The sequence below is a fragment of the Pteropus medius genome, unplaced genomic scaffold (assembly GCF_902729225.1).
Source record: "Pteropus medius unplaced genomic scaffold, Ma_sr-lr_union100, whole genome shotgun sequence".
NCBI classification, from domain to species: Eukaryota; Metazoa; Chordata; class Mammalia; order Chiroptera; family Pteropodidae; genus Pteropus; species Pteropus medius.
This window is the reverse complement of record NW_024342257.1, coordinates 850,023-860,591: the sequence shown is the minus strand read 5'-3', so window position 1 is coordinate 860,591 and position 10,569 is coordinate 850,023.

The window sequence follows — 10,569 nt, the reverse complement described above, 5'->3', positions numbered from 1 at the left end:
TCCAAAAACTGTAAGAGGAGGCAAAACTTTCCAACTCATTGTATGAGACTGATATAATCCAGATACAAAATCCTGGTAAAGATAACATGAAAAAAGAAAACTACAGATCAATATCTCTCATGAACACAGATGCAAAAATCATGAATACAATACTAGGGAACCAAATACAGCAACATATTAAAATGATTATATGCCACGCTCAAGTGAGCTTCATACCAGAGACACAGAGATGGTTCAACACACACGAATCGATTAATGTGATATCCCACATAAACGAATTTAAAAAATAAGAATCATATGATCATATCAATAGATGCAGAAAAAGCCTTCGACAAGATGCAACATCCACTTATGATCAAAACATTTAACAAAATCGATATAGAAGGAAAGTACCTTAACATAATAAAGGCCATCTGTGGCAAATCTCAGCCAACATTATACTTAATGATGAAAAATGAAAAACTTTCCCTCTAAGATCAGGAACAAGGCAAGAATGTCCAATATCACCACTGTTATTCATTCAATATAACATTGAGATCCTAGCAAGTGTAACCAGGCAATAAAAAGTTATAAAAGGCATCCAAATAGAAAACGAAGAAGTCACTATTTGTGAATGGCATGATTCTCTATATAGAAAACCGTAAAGACTTCACAAGAACACTAAGAGAAACAATAAGCAAATACAGTAAAGTTTCTGGATACAAAATCAATGTTCAAAAATCCATAGCATACTTATACTCTAATAATGAAGTGTCAGAAAAAGAAGTGGAAAAAATAATTCCTTTTGCAATTGCAACAAAAAAATAAAATACCTAGGAATAAATCTAACGAAACATGAGAAGGACCTATGTAATGAAAACTACAAGACCCTATTGAAAGAAAAAAAGATACAAAGAAATGGAAAGATATTCTGTGTTCTTGGGTTGGAAGAATCAACATAGTTAAAATGATCATATTACCTAAAGCAATATATAGATTTAATGCAATCCCCATCAAAACCCCACTGTCATTTTTTAAGGAAATAAAACAAAAAATCATCAGATTTGTGTGGAAGCACAAAAGTCCCGGAATTGCCAAAGTCATCCTTAGAAAAAAGAACGAGGCTGGAGGCATCACTCTGCCCAACTTCAAATTATACTACAAAGCGACAGTAATCAAAACAATATGGTATTGACAGCAAAAAAGACAGATGGACTGGTAGAACAGAATCAAGAGTCCAGAAGTAAACTCACATTTACAGGGGCAAATAATTTTCAACAAAAAAGCCAAAAACATACAGTGGAGAAAAGAAAGCCTCTTCAATAAATGGTGCTGGAAAACTGGAAAGCCACCTGCAAAAGAAGGAAACTAGACTGTTGTCTATCACCACACACCAAAATTAACTCTAAGTGGATTAAGGACCTGAATATAAGACCTGAAGCAATAAAATGCATAGAAGAAAACATAGGAACTAAACTCAAGGACCTTGGACTTAAAGAAGATTTTATGAATTTGACTTTAAAGGCAAGGGAAGTAAAAACTAAAATAAATGAATAGGACTACATCAAACTAAAAAGCTTCTTCTCAGCAAAAGAAATCATCAACAAGGTAAAGAGAGAACAATCCAAATGATAAAATATATTTGCAAACAACATCCCCGATAAGCGCCTAATATCCAAAATATACAAATAACTCATACAACTAAATAGCAACAACAGCAACAACAAAAGCAACAAAAAATGATCCAATCAAAAAATGGTCAGAGAAACTGAACAGATACTTCTACCTTGAGGACACACAAATAGCCAACAAATATTTGAAAAGATGCTCGATATCATGAATTATTAGAAAATGCAAATCAAAATCACAATGAAATACCATCACATACCTGTTAAAATAGTTATAATCAACAGGACAAGTAGTAACAAATGTTGGAGAAGATGTGCAGAAAAAGGAACCCATATACACTGCTAGTGGGACTGCAAATTGGAACACTGAAAATTGGAACAACCACTATGCAAAACAGTTTGGAGGTTTCTAAAAAAACTAAGAATTGATCTCCCATATGCGCCAGCAATCCCTCTACTGGATATTTACCCCAAAGACTTGAAAACCCATATCCAAAAAGATATTTGCACATCAATGTTCATAGCAGCATTATTCACAGTGGCCAGGACATGGAAGCGACCAGTGTCCTACGATAGATGATTAGCTAAAGAAGCTGTGGTCCATATATACAACAGAATATTACCCAGCCATAAGAAGAAACGAAATACTGCCATTTGTGACCAAATGAATGGACCTCGAGATAATCATGCTAAGGGAAATAAGCCAGACAAAAAATTGGAAAGCACATGATAGCACTTACATGTTGGATGTAAACCTAAAAGCAACAAATGAACAGGGCAAACAGAGACTCATGGACATGGACAATAGACCTGTGGTTACCAGAGGGTAGGGAGTAGGGGGAGGAGGATTTAGATGGGGTAAGGTGGATCAAATATGTAGTGACAGAAAGAAATCTAACTATGGGAGTTGATCACACAGTGTAAAAAGAAGTATATACATATACATATATATATGTATGTATATATATATTTATGTGTATATATATATACACACACACATATATATATATGTGTGTATATATATATATATATATATATATATATATATATAATCTTACTGTTAAAGTGTACAGCTGAAATTTATTGGATTTTGTTAGCCAATGTTACCATAAAAATAAATATAAAAATATAAATATAAATAAAACAACAGAAATTTATTTTGTCTTAGTTCTGGGGACTGGAATTCTGAAATAAAGTGGTCACCAGGGCTCTGCTGTCATTGAATTTTCTAGGGAAGAATTCTTCTTTGGCTCATCTTAGCTTTTGGTAGTTGCCAGCAATTTCTTGTGTTCCTTGGCTTATAAATGCATCCCTTTAATTTCTCCCTCCATTGTCACATGGGGTTCACCATCTGTGTCTCTTCTCTTTTTATTACCAGACACTAGTCATATTTAATATGAGGCTTACCCTATTTTTGTATGACTTCGTTTTAATTAACTATCTGCAATTATCCTATTTCCAAATAAAATCACTTTTTTTTTTTTTTACACACCTATAGCACCTGGTCTTCCTAGGTGGTCTCCCATTCAAGTACTAACCGGCCCTACCTTGCTTAGCTTCTGAGATCAGACAAAATCGGTGTTCAGGGAAATCAGATTCTGAAGTTCTGGAAAAGACATGAATTTGGGATGTGGGAGATACTATCCAACCCAGTAAATTTGGTTAGGAATTGTCAAAAGATTTTTTTTCTTTTCTTTTTCTCTAACTTATTTGTTTATTTATTTGTCTTTACATAGAGCTAGGGCAGAGATAGGCATACATTTCTATCATCTGCCTGTATGGATTATGTTTCTAGTTCATTCACTGATGGTGTAACTCACCATTGGTTCTCCGCATAACTTCCAAATGCTGAAGTGCTTCAAGATTTTATCTTGACCCTTCTTTTCTTTGGATCTGCATTCCTATTGTTATGGTGCGAATGATTCTGAGACCCATGGAGCCAATTGAGATTAATTATGAGCCTTTATTAGCCAGCCGGCGACTGACTCTCTACCATGCAGGGTTAGAGGAGATCAGCCCTGAGCTTTCAGAGGAGGCAGCTGATCAAGCTTAAGACCATATCCTGGTGGGCTCCTGAACAAGCAAGCAGATTACAGAAGTGGAAGTTGGCTGTTAGCATATCTTTGCCTGTAACAACACCCTTAATTAACAAGTAAATGGATTACAGAAGCAGACATTGGCCATTTTTATATCTTATACAATACACTTCCTAAACCACACACAAGCAAGTAAGACAACTTCTGGTATCTAAAGATATTTCTTCCCTGTAGCTGACTTAGCTAGTTGGCTCACTTGAAAATTTTCCACCCTTAACACTATTCAAAGTAGTTTTATATACTCTTCTTGGTTTCAAGAAGCACTTACATACTGGTAATTCTCTCATTATAACACGAATCTAAATCTCTTTTCTGAGCCATGAATTGATATAGCTAGCTACTTGAATTTTACACATGGCTATTTCATGGAAACTTTATTTTATGTTTCAGTGGATTCCCTCACTTACCCTTTTGCCCCTTGTAACTGCTGTCTGCTTTCTATCACTATTATGTTACCTTTTTTTATAATTGAATATAAATAAAATCATATAGTACGTAGTGTTTTATGTTTGGCTTCTTTCAGTTAGCTTAATGCTTTTAAGATTCATTCATATTATTGTGTGCATCAGTAGTTTATCTCCTTTGGTTGCTAAGTAGTGTTCCATTGTGCATATTTACCACACTTTGTTAATTCATTCATCAATTAATAAACATGTTGGTTGTTTCCATTTTTTGGCTGCTGTAAATAAAGTTACTAAGAATATTTGTACATAAGTTTTATGTTATGATCTCACTGTTCTTTGGTGAACACCTAGAAATAGAATCGCTATGTTATTCGGTAAGTGTATGGTTAACTTTTTAAGAAACTGCCAAATCATTTTCTAAATTAACTCGAATGTGTTGTCTTCACTCCAGAAATGTGTTATTGTTCAAGTTGATCAAAATATTTGGTATTGTTAGTATTTTTAAATTTAGGCATTCTAATTCCAATGGACAGTATGAACATCTTTTCCTGTGCTTATGTGTTATTCATATATCTTCTTTGGTTAAATGTCTGTTTACATACTATGCCAATTATCCTAAAATTGGTTTGTTTGTCCTATTATTGAGTTGTAAGCACACACACATATTCTAAATACAAATCTTCTGTCTGATATGTTTTCAGAATCTCTTTGGCACTTTAATTTTTTTTTTAATTTTTAACTAAGTTTATTGAGGTAACATTGGTTAATACAATTATATAATATTCACATGTACATTATCATTTGACATCTATATATTCTATTGTGTGTTTACCACCCAAAGTCCAGTTTCCTTCAGTTACCATATATTTGATCCCCTTTATGCACTTCCCCATCCCCCTAAACATTATATTTCACCCCCTTTACCCCATCTACCTCCCTCCACACCCCACTAGTAACTACTAGTCTACAGTCTTCTGGTAACCACCAGTCTGTAGTCCATGTCCATGAGTCTCTGTTTATTCTGTTCATTTGATGCTTTTAGGTTTATATCCCACATATAAGTGATATCATGTGATTTTCAACTTTTTCAGTCTGGCTTATTTCTCTTAGCATGATTATCTCGAGGTCCATCCATGTTGTTGTAAATGGCCGTATTTCACCGCTTCTTATGGTTGAGTAATATTCCATTGTATATATGGACCACAGCTTCTTTAGCCAATCATATATTGTAGGACATTTCAGTTGCTTCCATGTCCTGTTCACTGTGAATAATTCTGCTATGAACATTGATGTGCAAATATCTTTTCGGATATGGGTTTTCAAGTCTTTGGGGTAAATATCCAGTAGAGGGATTGCTGGATCATGTGATAGATAGATTCTTAGTTTTTTGAGGAACTTGATACTGTTTTCCATAGTGGCCGTACCAATTTGCAGCCCTACCAGCAGTTTTTGGCACATTCTTAGCAGTGTCTTTTGAAAAGCAAACACTTTTAATTTTAATGAAGTCCAATTTATAATTTTGTCATGATTTGAGATTTTATGTCTACTTTAACAACTTTTCCTTGACCCAAGTTACTAAGAATTTATCCAATATTGTTTTTTAAATCTTATATTTTTATCTTTTATGTTTATGACTATAATCTATTTGAGTTACTTTCTGTGTATGGCATAAGAGTCAATTTTATCTTTTAAAATTAACATGTAAATTTTGCTTTTAATTCTTGAAAATCCTTGAAACCTTTGTCTAACATTAATGTTGTGAACTATTTACAGACTGGTTACCAAGGTTTCTGTGAAGCTGAATTTGGAGAAAGAAAAATAAGACAAGTTAAAATGAGAAAAATAAGACAAGAAAAATAAGACTGTTCTTTCCAGGATTAAGCCATGTTTCTTGAAAAAATATTTTATGAATGGTTGGAAGTCTTTGGTTAATATCTAGAGTTCTAAAAAAGTCTACTCTGATACATTGTGCCAGTGTTCTCATTGTTTTTGTGGAGCAGAGGATATTCAGAAGTCTTTATTGGTCATTCTCTCTGCTGTCCACTGGAGCCTTGTTTTTACATGTCCTTCATTCTTGTGTCCACTTATCTAATCTATCACCAAATCCTGATGACTATATGTTCTTAGTATTTCTTGAATTACTTTATTTTCCCTATATCCTCTATGAAAACTCTAATCCAAGTCACCAGACTCTCTGGCCTGGAAGACTGCAATGTATTCCTAATATCCCTCCTAAATTCTTTCTTGTGTGCTCCCCAATTTATCCTACCAATGTAGTCAGAAGAAAAAAAAAATCTTTTAATGCCAAGTTTCTACTTACTACCTGTTAATTGTTTCCCATTGCATCTAGGAATAAAATATGGAATCTTTATCATGACCTACAAGGTCTTTCAGGATCTGGCCTCTATTTACTTCTCTAACTTTACCCCAAACTACATTCATTTTATTCTCTGTGCTCCAGTCATATTAATAATCTTTCCATTTCTAAAATATGCCAAACACTTTTTCACATTTGTACTTTCATTTATGCCATCTGCCTACAGCACACTTTCCCACATTCTTTGACTAGCTAAATCATACTCATTTTTACAAGTGTCAGATTACATAACACATCTTCATAAAAGATCTCATATGAGCTCTCAAATAAAATTAGATGTCTACTATTATTCTTTCTCTTTCACAGAATTAACCTTTATGAATATTTTGTAAGTTTATAATAGTTCATAATCTAACATAAAGGTTGGAGAACTAGTTCAATATCTTCCCTAGAAATTCATCCAAACTAGCCACAAGAAATTAATTTTGCACACACCTATTTCCAGGGTAAGGTACTGCTCTATAGCATGCTTTCACAGGTTTCACTTTAATAATTATACAGAACAAGTGTTGAGAATTTTTAAAAGCATGTATTATACTGTTACTTTTAATAGTTCATTGGTATTTATATTCCTGGGATTTTGGTTCAGTCTCATACATGAAGATAAGAAAAAGAAAGGAAGATCTTGGATAGGGTAGGTAGCATTCTTAAGTGTTTATGTTTTTATTTTTATTGTTTTCATAGGGAATATGATCTTAAAAACCCACAATAATCTGTACTGATATTACTCCAACAACCCATTCAACTTAGTTGATGTAGTCAATCCGGTGTGGCTATACTATTAATGGAAACACTCAGTAAATTCCTGATTAAATCTCAGATTGAAAACTTCTAGCCACTTAGAATTGTTTTGTGTTCTTGGATTCAGATAAGTTACTTTTTACTACATAACTGTAAACTAACTGGATAACTAACCTCTAAAACATGAAATCATGTAAATTATAGGAAGAGTATATAACATCTAAAATATTAGCTAAGGAAACACTTTTCCATATATTGAGATTTAGTACAAGATGTGTTACAAGTATTGATTTGTGGTTATTGGCATCTTTAAAGCACCCACATTTAAACTTCTCTTGGTCAGAAATGTGAGAAATCTTCATAGATGAGTGACTGTAATGGATTTTGTTAAATCTATTTTTTATCTTTCTATCTATCTTTCTATCATCTATCTATTATCTATCTATTATCTATCTATCTATCTATCTATCTATCTATCTATCTATCTATCATCTATATATATATATATATATATATAGAAAAATCTCTAATATCTCTAATACTTTCACTATTCTGTCAAAAAAAAAAAGTAATGCATCTGAGCCTTCATCTTCCAGAATGTGAATACTTAGAGGAAAAGAAAGTATTAGAATGAATCTAGGCTTAAGCTGCAGAACCTCAGAGATACCAGGATATCAAAGTACTGTCTCTTTCATCAGTTTGTAAGTTAACAGGAGACCAACACTAAATGGCTTGAAAGTTCAAAGAAGGACATACACCTCTTTGTGTTTAACACTCAAGGTCCAGATAACAATTAAATATATCATTGTACTCAATTAAATTAAAAGAAATATAGAATGCTTTATAGTGCCAAATTCTTCCCCCAAGTGCTAGTTCTTCATACTGTAGAACAAATTTATGTTCATAGTCTGTGAGTTGCAATATTTAAATCAACGTTTGTGCCAGAGGTGAAAATTTTAAACAATGAAAGGATACACTACACAAATTTTATCAATCTTATTTCTTTCAGCTTTCCAGAGTGGAATAATGTATTCTAAGAGGCATGGAAGAAAGAATTCACACTATCACAAACACATTCTATCTCTTCCATCCTAGACTTTACATGTAAAGCAGGAACAGGAATAGAGTCCCTGCTGTTCAGCCAACACTCATTTTCAATAATAATCTGAATTTTTCTTGTGCAAGTAGTTTGGTGGACTGTCTTATTATTACAAAAAAAATGTTCAGAAAATGTGTATGGCTCTCAAGAGTTCTATGATTAGTGAGATTTAAGCAGGGGTATAGCTTTGTTACAAGATTCCACTTTTTTCTTATATCACTATGTAAACCCAAGAATAACTTCCTTCAGGTTTGTATTGGTCCAAGAATAATAATCCTCAATGCTGAAGGCAAATAATTCACTAATTATATATCACAAAAATTGAGAATCTGCTAAATGAGAAAGCTACTCCAAAGGTACTCATTTAGAAAAATGTGGGGTCAAGCTAACAAAAAATGATGTGTGAAAACATATGTCAATGGCTAGCATCTGGCTTCCAAATTTGTTAAATCTCCTTATAAATTTATGAAGAAATGGGTAGAAAGCAATGGTTCCCTACTTTGTGAGCTGATAAATTGATGTACAGAGACATAGAAGATTGTCTTTACTTGACTTAGTGACAAATACAGAAGTAGAATTAATGTCATTTATTTCTCAATCCGAACCTCTGTGGCTAGGCTGAGTAGTTTTGAAATAATTAAGGAATCTTAAATCACCTGTTGTATTTGAGTGACAACAATATTCACATTAAAAACATTTTGACTGCAATTTGTAGCCTCTAACTGTGCTATGAAGTGAGAAAGTTACAAGAGGTGAAAAGGATCGTAATCTGAATCCTGCTGATCACGATGACACTGTCTTCCATTATTTCTTATTTTTTACTCCTGATGTGTATACCTGTGTGAACCCCTGGCGGGGGCGGGGGAGCTAGTATACAATAGATCAGTCTATTTGAAGAGTATAAGCCACAAGAATCAAAGCAAACCTGTACTGTATTTGCTCTGTTGAATTTAACACAATTCATAGACTATTATTGAGGACCTTTTATGTTCACAGAAGAGTGCTAGATATGGAAATGGATACAATAATCACTGAAACATGATCCTTACTCCTACAGGAATATTGACTTACTTGGAAGTACTTACTCAGGATTTGACTTACTCAAGATTTGAGGTCTTCTTAAATTCCTGATATTTATCCCACTCCAGCTCATGTCTACAAGCAGAAATGTTCACTAAGTTATTTCAATAATCCATTCACCCATTCGTTCATTCAGTCTAAACCATTTCTGTGGTACCCATCATGTGCCAGGGTCAAGGCAATGTGCTGAAGAAATGACTAATTCGCAGGTTATGTTTAAAAGTGCTCAGAGTCTATTAAAGGGAGAGAGATAACATAAAATGTAACCATAACACAATGCTATATTTTGAGAATACATTACATATGTAAATATTCACATGTATATTTGACCAGAGAACATGCTATTCATAATATCTTGACTCTTTCACAAATAAATTAACTATATCGTTCAATGTGTGTATTTTTTTTCTTATTATAGAATTGAATTCTGAAGAAAAAGCAGAAAGTATTTTTAAAGCTATAATCTGATACTTTATTTTGAATAAGTCCAGATAAAGTTTTCATGATTGGCTTTCCATGGACCATATCTAATTTTGCTCTTAAACAGCATCATCTTTTTATCTATTCTTTCTAAGACAATAAAGAGGGGAAATCACTTGTCCAAAAATATTGTTGATACAAATTTTGCTTATTGATATCATATTTATACAGTAAGACCTACTTTTAAGTGTTTACAATATCCACAGAGAAGCTTTTCCATAGATATATCCTTTTGCCAATCAATTAAATAAATTTTTAAAAGAAGATATAATAGTTGAGTAGAATTAGTACATTGTAGTTTTATTTAAAAATAATATTTTATACTTTGAAATATTTAAAAAATATGTCACAGTAGATTAATTTATTGAATAAGATGGAGTAAAGTAAAATCATCAATATTTTTTTCTCATATTATTCTCTTTAAGATCCATTCAACAAGACGTCTATCCTTGCACAATTTCGTTAGATGATCCTCTAGATTACCTAGAAAATGTCAGGTTTTAAAACAATCTTATAGTAAGAAGCCTAGTCTAATCAGAATAAAAAAGTTAAATCTCACAATTCATCGGCATTTCCACACAAAGATACCTTGTCCTAAATTAAGTTCAAAAACTTAAAATGAAAAGATGGAATGACCTATATTTAATCTTCCTGTTACACCTCTTCCATAACTTGATCTGCCACA